Genomic DNA, 8627 nt, shown 5'->3' with positions numbered 1-8627 from the left:
TCCTGGTTTAGTGTATTATCTCTGGTGTTTTTAGAGTCCTGGTTAGTGTATTATCGTCTGGTGTTTAAGTCCTGGTTTAGTTATTATCTTCTGGTGTTTAGTCCTGGTTTAGTGTATTATCTTCTGGTGTTTTAGTCCTGGTTTAGTGTATTATCTTCTGGTGTTTAAGTCCTGGTTTAGTGTATTAATCTTCTGGTGTTTTAGTCCTGGTTTAGTGTATTATCTTCTGGTGTTTAGTCCTGGTTTAGTGTATTATACTTCTGGTGTTTTAGGTCCTGGTTTAGTGTAATATCTTCTGGTGTTTTAGTCCTGGGTTTAGTCTATAATCTTCTGGTGTTTAGGTCCTGGTTTAGTGGTATTATCTTCTGGTGTTTTAGTCCTGGTTTAAGTCTAATATCTTCTGGTGTTTTGGTCCTGGTTTAGTGTATTATCTTCTGGTGTTTAGTCCTGGTTTAGTGTATTATCTTCTGGTGTTTTAGTCCTGGTTTAGTGTATTATCTTCTGGTGTTTAGTCCCTGGTTTAGTGTATTATCTTCTGGTGTTTAGAGTCCTGGTTTAGTGTATTATCTTCTGGTGTTTTAGAGTCCTGGTTTAGTGTATTATCTTCTGGTGTTTTTAGTCCTGGTTAGTGTATTAATCTTCTGGTGTTTTAGTCCTGGTTTAGTGTATTATCTTCTGGTGTTTTAGTCCTGGTTTAGTGTATTATCTTCTCTTCTGGTGGTTTTAGTCCTGGTTTAGTGTATTAATCTTCTGGTGTTTTAGATTCCTGGTTGTGTATGATCTTCTGGTGTTTTAGTCCTGGTTTAGTGTAATATCTTCTGGTGTTTTGAGTCGGTTTAGTGTATTATCTCTCGGTGTTTTAGTCCTGGTTTAGTGTATATCTTCTGGTGTTTTAGTCCTGGTTTAGTGTATTATCTTCTGGTGTTTAGTCCTGGTTATAGTGTATTATCTTCTGGTGTTTTAGTCCTGGTTTAGTGTATTATCTTCTGGTGTGTTAGTCCTGGTTTTAGTGTATTACTTCTGGGGTTTAGTCCTGGTTTAGTGTATTATCTTCTGGTGTTTTAGTCCTGGTTTAGTGTAATATCTTCTGGTGTTTTAGTCCTGGTTTAGTCTAATATCTTCTGGTGTTTAGTCCTGGTTTAGTGTATTATCTTCTGGTGTTTTAGTCCTGGTTTAGTGTATTATCTTCTGGTGTTTTAGTCCTGGTTTAGTGTATTATCTTCAGGTGTTTTAGTCCTGGTTTAGTGTATTATCTTCTGGTGTTTTAGTCCTGGTTTAGTGTATTATCTTCTGGTGTTTTAGTCCTGGTTTAGTGTATTATCTTCTGGTGTTTTGGTCCTGGTTTAGTGTATTATCTTCTGGTGTTTTAGTCCTGGTTTAGTGTATTATCTTCTGGTGTTTTAGTCTGGTTTAGTGTATTATCTTCTGGTGTTTTAGGTCCTGGTTTAGTGTATTATCTTCTGGTGTTTTAGTCCTGGTTTAGTGTATTATCTTCTGGTGTTTAGTCCTAGTTTAGTGTATTATCTTCTGGTGTTTAGTCCTAGTTTAGGGTATTATCTTCTGGTGTTTTAGTCCTGGTTTAGTGTATTATCTTCTGGTGTTTTAGTCCTGGTTTAGTGTATTATCTTCTGGTGTTTTGGTCCTGGTTTAGTGTATTATCTTCTGGTGTTTAGTCCTGGTTTAGTGTATTATCTTCTGGTGTTTTAGTCCTAGTTTAGTGTATTATCTTCTGGTGTTTTAGTCCTAGTTTAGGGTATTATCTTCTGGTGTTTTAGTCCTGGTTTAGTGTATTATCTTCTGGTGTTTTAGTCCTGGTTTAGTGTATTATCTTCTGGTGTTTTGGTCCTGGTTTAGTGTATTATCTTCTGGTGTTTTAGTCCTGGTTTAGTGTATTATCATCTGGTGTTTTAGTCCTGGTTTAGTGTATTATCTTCTGGTGTTTTAGTCCTGGTTTAGTGTATTATCTTCTGGTGTTTTAGTCCTGGTTTAGTGTATTATCTTCTGGTGTTTTGGTCCTGGTTTAGTGTATTATCTTCTGGTGTTTTAGTCCTGGTTAGTGTATTATCTTCTGGTGTTTTAGTCCTGGTTTAGTGTATTATCTTCTGGTGTTTTGGTCCTGGTTTAGTGTATTATCTTCAGGTGTTTAGTCCTGGTTTAGTGTATTATCTTCTGGTGTTTTAGTCCTGGTTTAGTGTATTATCTTCTGGTGTTTTAGTCCTGGTTTAGTGTATTATCTTCTGGTGTTTTAGTCCTGGTTTAGTGTATTATCTTCTGGTGTTTTAGTCCTGGTTTAGTGTATTATCTTCTGGTGTTTTAGTCCTGGTTAGTGTATTATCTTCTGGTGTTTAGTCCTGGTTTAGTGTATTATCTTCTGGTGTTTTAGTCCTGGTTTAGTGTATTATCTTCTGGTGTTTTGGTCCTGATTTAGTGTATTATCTTCTGGTGTTTTAGTCCTGGTTTAGTGTATTATCTTCTGGTGTTTAGTCCTGTTTAGTGTATTATCTTCTGGTGTTTTAGTCCTGGTTTAGTGTATTATCTTCTGGTGTTTTAGTCCTGGTTTAGTGTATTATCTTCTGGTGTTTTAGTCCTGGTTTAGTATATTATCTTCTGGTGTTTTGGTCCTGGTTTAGTGTATTATCTTCTGGTGTTTTAGTCCTGGTTAGTGTATTATCTTCTGGTGTTTTAGTCCTGGTTTAGTGTATTATCTTCTGGTGTTTTAGTCCTGGTTTAGTGTATTATCTTCTGGTGTTTTAGTCCTAGTTTAGTGTATTATCTTCTGGTGTTTTAGTCCTAGTTTAGTGTATTATCTTCTGGTGTTTAGTCCTGGTTTAGTGTATTATCTTCTGGTGTTTTTGTCCTGGTTTAGTGTATTATCTTCTGGTGTTTTGGTCCTGGTTTAGTGTATTATCTTCTGGTGTTTTAGGTCCTGGTTTAGTGGTATTATCTTCTGGTGTTTTAGTCCTGGTATAGTGTATTATCTTCTGTGTTTTAGTCCTGGTTAGTGTATTATCTTCTGGTGTTTTAGTCCTGGTTTAGTGTATTATCTTCTGGTGTTTTAGTCCTAGTTTAGTGTATTATCTTCTGGTGTTTTAGTCCTAGTTTAGTGTATTATCTTCAGGTGTTTTAGTCCTGGTTTAGTGTAATATCTTATGGTGTTTAGTCCTGGTTTAGTCTAATATCTTCTGGTGTTTTAGTCCTGGTTTAGTGTATTATCTTCTGGTGTTTTAGTCCTGGTTTAGTGTAATATCTTCTGGTGTTTTAGTCCTGGTTTAGTGTAATATCTTATGGTGTTTAGTCCTGGTTTAGTCTAATATCTTCTGGTGTTTTAGTCCTGGTTTAGTGTATTATCTTCTGGTGTTTTAGTCCTGGTTTAGTGTATTATCTTCAGGTGTTTAGTCCTGGTTTAGTGTATTATCTTCAGGTGTTTTAGTCCTGGTTTAGTGTAATATCTTATGGTGTTTAGTCCTGGTTTAGTCTAATATCTTCTGGTGTTTTAGTCCTGGTTTAGTGTATTATCTTCAGGTGTTTTAGTCCTGGATTAGTGTATTATCTTCAGGTGTTTTAGTCCTGGTTTAGTGTATTATCTTCTGGTGTTTAGTCCTGGTTTAGTGTATTATCTTCTGGTGTTTTAGTCCTGGTTTAGTGTATTATCTTCTGGTGTTTTAGTCCTGGTTTAGTGTAATATCTTCTGGTGTTTTAGTCCTGGTTTAGTGTATTATCTTCAGGTGTTTAGTCCTGGTTTAGTGTATTATCTTCAGGTGTTTTAGTCCTGGTTTAGTGTATTATCTTCAGGTGTTTTAGTCCTGGTTTAGTGTATTATCTTCTGGTGTTTTAGTCCTGGTTTAGTGTAATATCTTCTGGTGTTTTAGTCCTGGTTTAGTGTATTATCTTCTGGTGTTTTAGTCCTGGTTTAGTGTATTATCTTCTGGTGTTTTAGTCCTGGTTTAGTGTATTATCTTCTGGTGTTTTAGTCCTGGTTTAGTGTATTATCTTCTGGTGTTTTAGTCCTGGTTTTAGTGTATTATCTTCTGGTGTTTTAGTCCTGGTTTAGTGTATTATCTTCTGGTGTTTAGGTCCTGGTTTAGTGTATTATCTTCTGGTGTTTTAGTCCTGGTTTAGTGTATTATCTTCTGGTGTTTTAGTCCTGGTTTAGTGTAATATTATTTTGTATTTTAGTCCTGGTTTAGTGTGATATTATTTTGTATTTTAGTCCTGGTTTAGTGTGATATTATTTTGTATTTTAGTCCTGGTTTAGTGTAATATTATTTTGTATTTTAGTCCTGGTTTAGTGTGATATTATTTTGTATTTTAGTCCTGGTTTAGTGTATTATCTTCAGGTGTTTAGTCCTGGTTTAGTGTATTATCTTCTGGTGTTTTAGTCCTGGTTTAGTGTAATATTATTTTGTATTTTAGTCCTGGTTTAGTGTGATATCCTCAGGTGTTTTAGTCCTGGTTTAGTCTAATATCCTCAGGTGTTTTAGTCCTGGTTTAGTCCAGTATTCAGGTGTTTTAGTCTTGGTTGAGTCAAGTACTCTCAGGTGTTTTAGACCTGATGATCAAAGCATGTAGTTGTTGTGAGCGACCTGAGGGGTATCAGCACGGTTCAGTCCGTCACTTGCAACACGCGGCTGACCTGCAGTTTGTTTGAGAGGAACCAGACTTTAACCTGCTGAGTTTGAACAGTTATCTCTGTGTGGTCAATCTACAAATCAATAAGTCTGTCAAATGTTAAAAACAACAATCTCAAATGGCTCTGGTTCTTCATGTCATTTAGTTTGTATGTTTGATTTAGTCACCATTATTACTGCCTTATTGTTGTTGGGCCTGGTCGACTAAACGTGGACTTGCATGTGGATTAAAATGTAGAAGTGCAAACCTTTACAGTTTATATAATATAAATGCATGTATCTTAATCAGATTAGACAAGTCCCCACAGAGTACCCACAATGCTTTGCAGCAGCAGATTTTGATACATGAATGAATCCTAAATGGTTTCTGGGGGATACAGTCAATTGACAGGTTGTGTCCATGTGTAAAATGGGTGTTAAATGGGTTTGATATGGTTGTATTAGGGGTGTAATAACAGTGTAAAATGGGTGGAATGCAAGTTTAATAGGTGTGTATTAATGTGTAATGTGGGTGTGATAGAAGTGTAACATAGGTATAATAATGGTGTAATACCGGCGTAATAAGGGATTAATATGTTTGTATTAATTATGTAATGAGGGTATAACATGGGTCTTATAACAGTATAACATAGGTATAATAGTAGTGTTACATGGGTGTAATAGAGTAAGGCTGTTATAGGGTGTAATGTAGAAAATAGAATGAATGAATTTTCCACTACATTTGTATGTGATTGGCCGTTAAAGGGTTAAAGAGGAGAGACATTATGTTCTGATATTCCTGAGCAACATGATCCCCTGCAGCCAGACGCTCTGCAGGGAAACCAGATAACGAGACGTCGATGAACTCCAGAGGCTCCGTGCTGTCTCAGATCAACCCAGAACCTCCTAGATTCAACTCTCAACTCTAAGACAACTACACGTCCCAGAGAGCATTGCTGTAAGTGTCAGCCAATCAGAGAGATTCCCTCAGTCAGATGTGAAGCTCAACACAGTTTCATTCTTCACTATATTTGTATATTACATGGCTTAGTTGAATAGTTGATTCTGATTGGTCAATTTGGACATTTCAGAGGTTGTTAATACTCGCTAACTGACCGTTGCTAGGGAAAATAATGACTGTTACTAAGGAGGATTAAAGGAGACAAAAAAGAGGTTAAAAGACAGAGCGTTTGGACGTCAGAGAAATCAACAGAAGAAGACAGACAGGAAGTAAACACGTTACGTTGTTGTTGACATGGTCGATTTCGGCCGTCGATAGATGTCTGGCCGTCGATGAGCGTCCTGTCGCCCTACTCAGATGGGTGTGTCCGCACCGTCGTGTCTTTTCGGCCGTGCCGACACCTTCTGCGGGAGGCTGTCGGCAAAAGGCTGTCGGCAAAAGAAATCACTCTGATTGGCTGTTCAGCTTAGCGAATCAGTGCATGAGAAGCGAAACGGAAGTGAAGAAGGCACACACAGACGGCTATTATTTTTCATTTTCCAGTACCGCACTAAACATGTTTTAGATTATAAGTCGTTATGTGAAACCGTCTGTGATGGACGAGAGTGAAAATGGAACGCACGCTATTTGTTGTTTGTACATATCACGCAGTCTGTCTTCCGGTTGCCTCTTTTGAATGACGAATACACACTACCGCCGCCTGCTGGTAAGGAGAGTTATTGCCACTCACGCATGCGCAGTGCGTACGTGCTTCCTGGCCGTCGGCTGAAGTCTTTGCGGTGTGTTCCAGTGCGACTGTTTGACCAAGACGCAGGAGACGTGAGGCGACGCCACAGTCGGGTCCGTCGGGACGTGTTCGTTGGTGTCAGCTCGGTGTGTCAGGGCCTTTAGACGGTGTAGTTTATTTGTATTCTTCGCTCATCCGAGGTACCTGTTTGACAATATATTGTGTATAATAATTATTTTATGATATTTTCCTTTTTCTTCAACATCATAGCAACTTTGAAATGCATACAGTGTCACAAACAGAATTCAGGAGCATACATGTTGTTGTTTACACTCCCCTCCCCCCTATAGAACAAGACAACAGTAATTTTGTAATTGTTACGTTTATTCTGGTTTGTTTTGTGTTTCGTGTTTTGTGAGCTGAGCTGTGTGATTTGATATTTGATGTATCTCTCTGTACAGCACTTTGGTCTGGAGGTTTTAAAGTGCTTTATAAATAAAGTTGGATTGGTAATAGTCAGAAAAAAGACAATTGAAATATCACATCATCTTTTTAAAAAGACAAATCAATGATAATAATAATAATGATAGAAATATATAAGTAATAAAGGGTCAGATATTATCATTATTGACAAAATACTTTATAAGATATTTTCAAACTTACATCAGCTAATTAAAGGTAGGGTAGGTAAGTTTGAGAAACCGGCTCGAGATACACTTTTTGTTATATTCCATGGAATGCTCTTAACATCCCGATAGCAATGAATATCTGAAGTGCTTTGACAACAAATCCATAAATAAATATCATCTGTGGAAGCTGTGGTTCTGTAAAAAGCACGACCAATCATTTTAGCCGGCCCTGCTAAAATAACTGGATGGCCTACCTGCCTGTCAGCCTTCCATCTGTGCACAAACTTATCTCGTGCCCTCATTGGTCATGTGCACGTTCGTGTGTGTTGGAGGAGGGGCTCTGTGAGGAAGTGGCAGATTTTCTCCGGCTGTGTATTTTCAAATTCTAGCGCACTCGAGCTGGTTTCTCAAACTTACCTACCCTACCTTTAATCATAGATAGATAAATACTTTATTGATCCCAACATTTTTTTTTTAAATACTTTGAAAAAAAGAAGAGAATTAACAATAAAACATAAAATGACAAATGAAAAAAACGATATAAAATAATCTGGACATTTAAAATAAAAAGTCAAAAATACTACAGGATCCAAAATAAAATCATAGGCTTAATATAAATGAGTTATGGTTCACTAACAAATCTGTATTCTGATTCAGTTCAAATAACACCGTTTCAACGTCTCCATGTTCGTTAAAAAAGGTTTCCATGTCTTATAAAGCGTCCCAGTGGAGCGACCATGAGTACTCTTTCTGTTCTCCATGTGGAGAAACCTCATAAGTCCTGTCTCCCGCTGGACACACAGGAAGTGGGAGATGCATGATAAAAGTTCTGGTTGTAAATACGTTAATGTGCAGTGCTGACTGAGCCTCTCAGTTCAATGTGCTTTATTGGCAGGAATGTCAGGTGAACAATACTGCAACGCGTCAAGGGTTATACAATTCAATAGTGATATAAGAACAATTCATACAATTAAACTAAAGTAGAAAATGGTAGAAAACAATAAGTAACGTGTGTGTGTGTGTGTGTGTGTGTGTGTGTGTGTGTGTGTGTGTGTGTGTGTGTGTGTGTGTGTGTGTGTGTGTGTGTGTGTGTCGGAGTGTGTGTGTGTGTGTGTGTGTGTGTGTGTGTGTGTGTGTGTGTGTGTGAGTGAGTGTCAGTGTGTGTCTGTGTGTGAGTGTCAGTGTGTGTGTGTGTGTGTCAGTGTGTGTGTTGTCAGTGTGTGTGTGTGTGTGTGTGTGTGTGTGAGTGTCAGTGTGTGTCTGTGTGTGAGTGTCAGTGTGTGTGTGTGTGTGTCTGTGTGTGAGTGTCAGTGTGTGTGTGTGTGTGTGTGTGTGTGTGTGTGTGTGTGTCTGTGTGTGAGTGTGTGTCGGAGTGTGTGTGTGTGTGTGTGTGTGTCGGAGTGTGTGTGTGTGTGTGTGTGTGTGTGTCGGAGTGTGTGTGTGTGTGTGTGTGTGTGTGTGTCGGAGTGTGTGTGTGTGTGATAGGTCTACTGAATATAGAATTGATTAATGTTTGTCTAAGGTCTATAAAGAAACAATTTACGACAATCTATTATTACAAAACCTCAAGTATGAAATGTAAAAAGAAAGAAAGAATCAGAACAAATCTCAGCAGCTGAAACATGGTGAAGAAAGTGAGATCCATGTTTTGAGATATTGTGAAATCTGAGCGTTGGTGCTGGTGTCCGGTTGCTCCTGAAAGA

The 8627-nt window shown here is 37.9% G+C and overlaps 1 protein-coding gene across 1 annotated transcript in view; it reads left to right on the top strand.

Annotated features, from left to right (window-relative positions):
* Window positions 1–5429: 5429 nt before the first annotated feature.
* LOC117474843 (protein FAM107B-like) overlaps window positions 5430–8627 on the top strand; it is an 11437-nt gene continuing 8239 nt past the window's right edge. Inside the window, exon 1 of the mRNA XM_034120857.1 lies at window positions 5430–5565. The gene's annotated coding sequence lies outside the window, so the exon portion shown is untranslated. The remainder of the gene's footprint in view (window positions 5566–8627) is intronic.

The sequence above is a fragment of the Trematomus bernacchii genome, unplaced genomic scaffold, assembly GCF_902827165.1.
Source record: "Trematomus bernacchii unplaced genomic scaffold, fTreBer1.1, whole genome shotgun sequence".
Lineage (NCBI taxonomy): Eukaryota > Metazoa > Chordata > Actinopteri > Perciformes > Nototheniidae > Trematomus > Trematomus bernacchii.
Note: the sequence above shows the minus strand (reverse complement) of the source record. Positions and strands in the feature narration are given on the sequence as shown.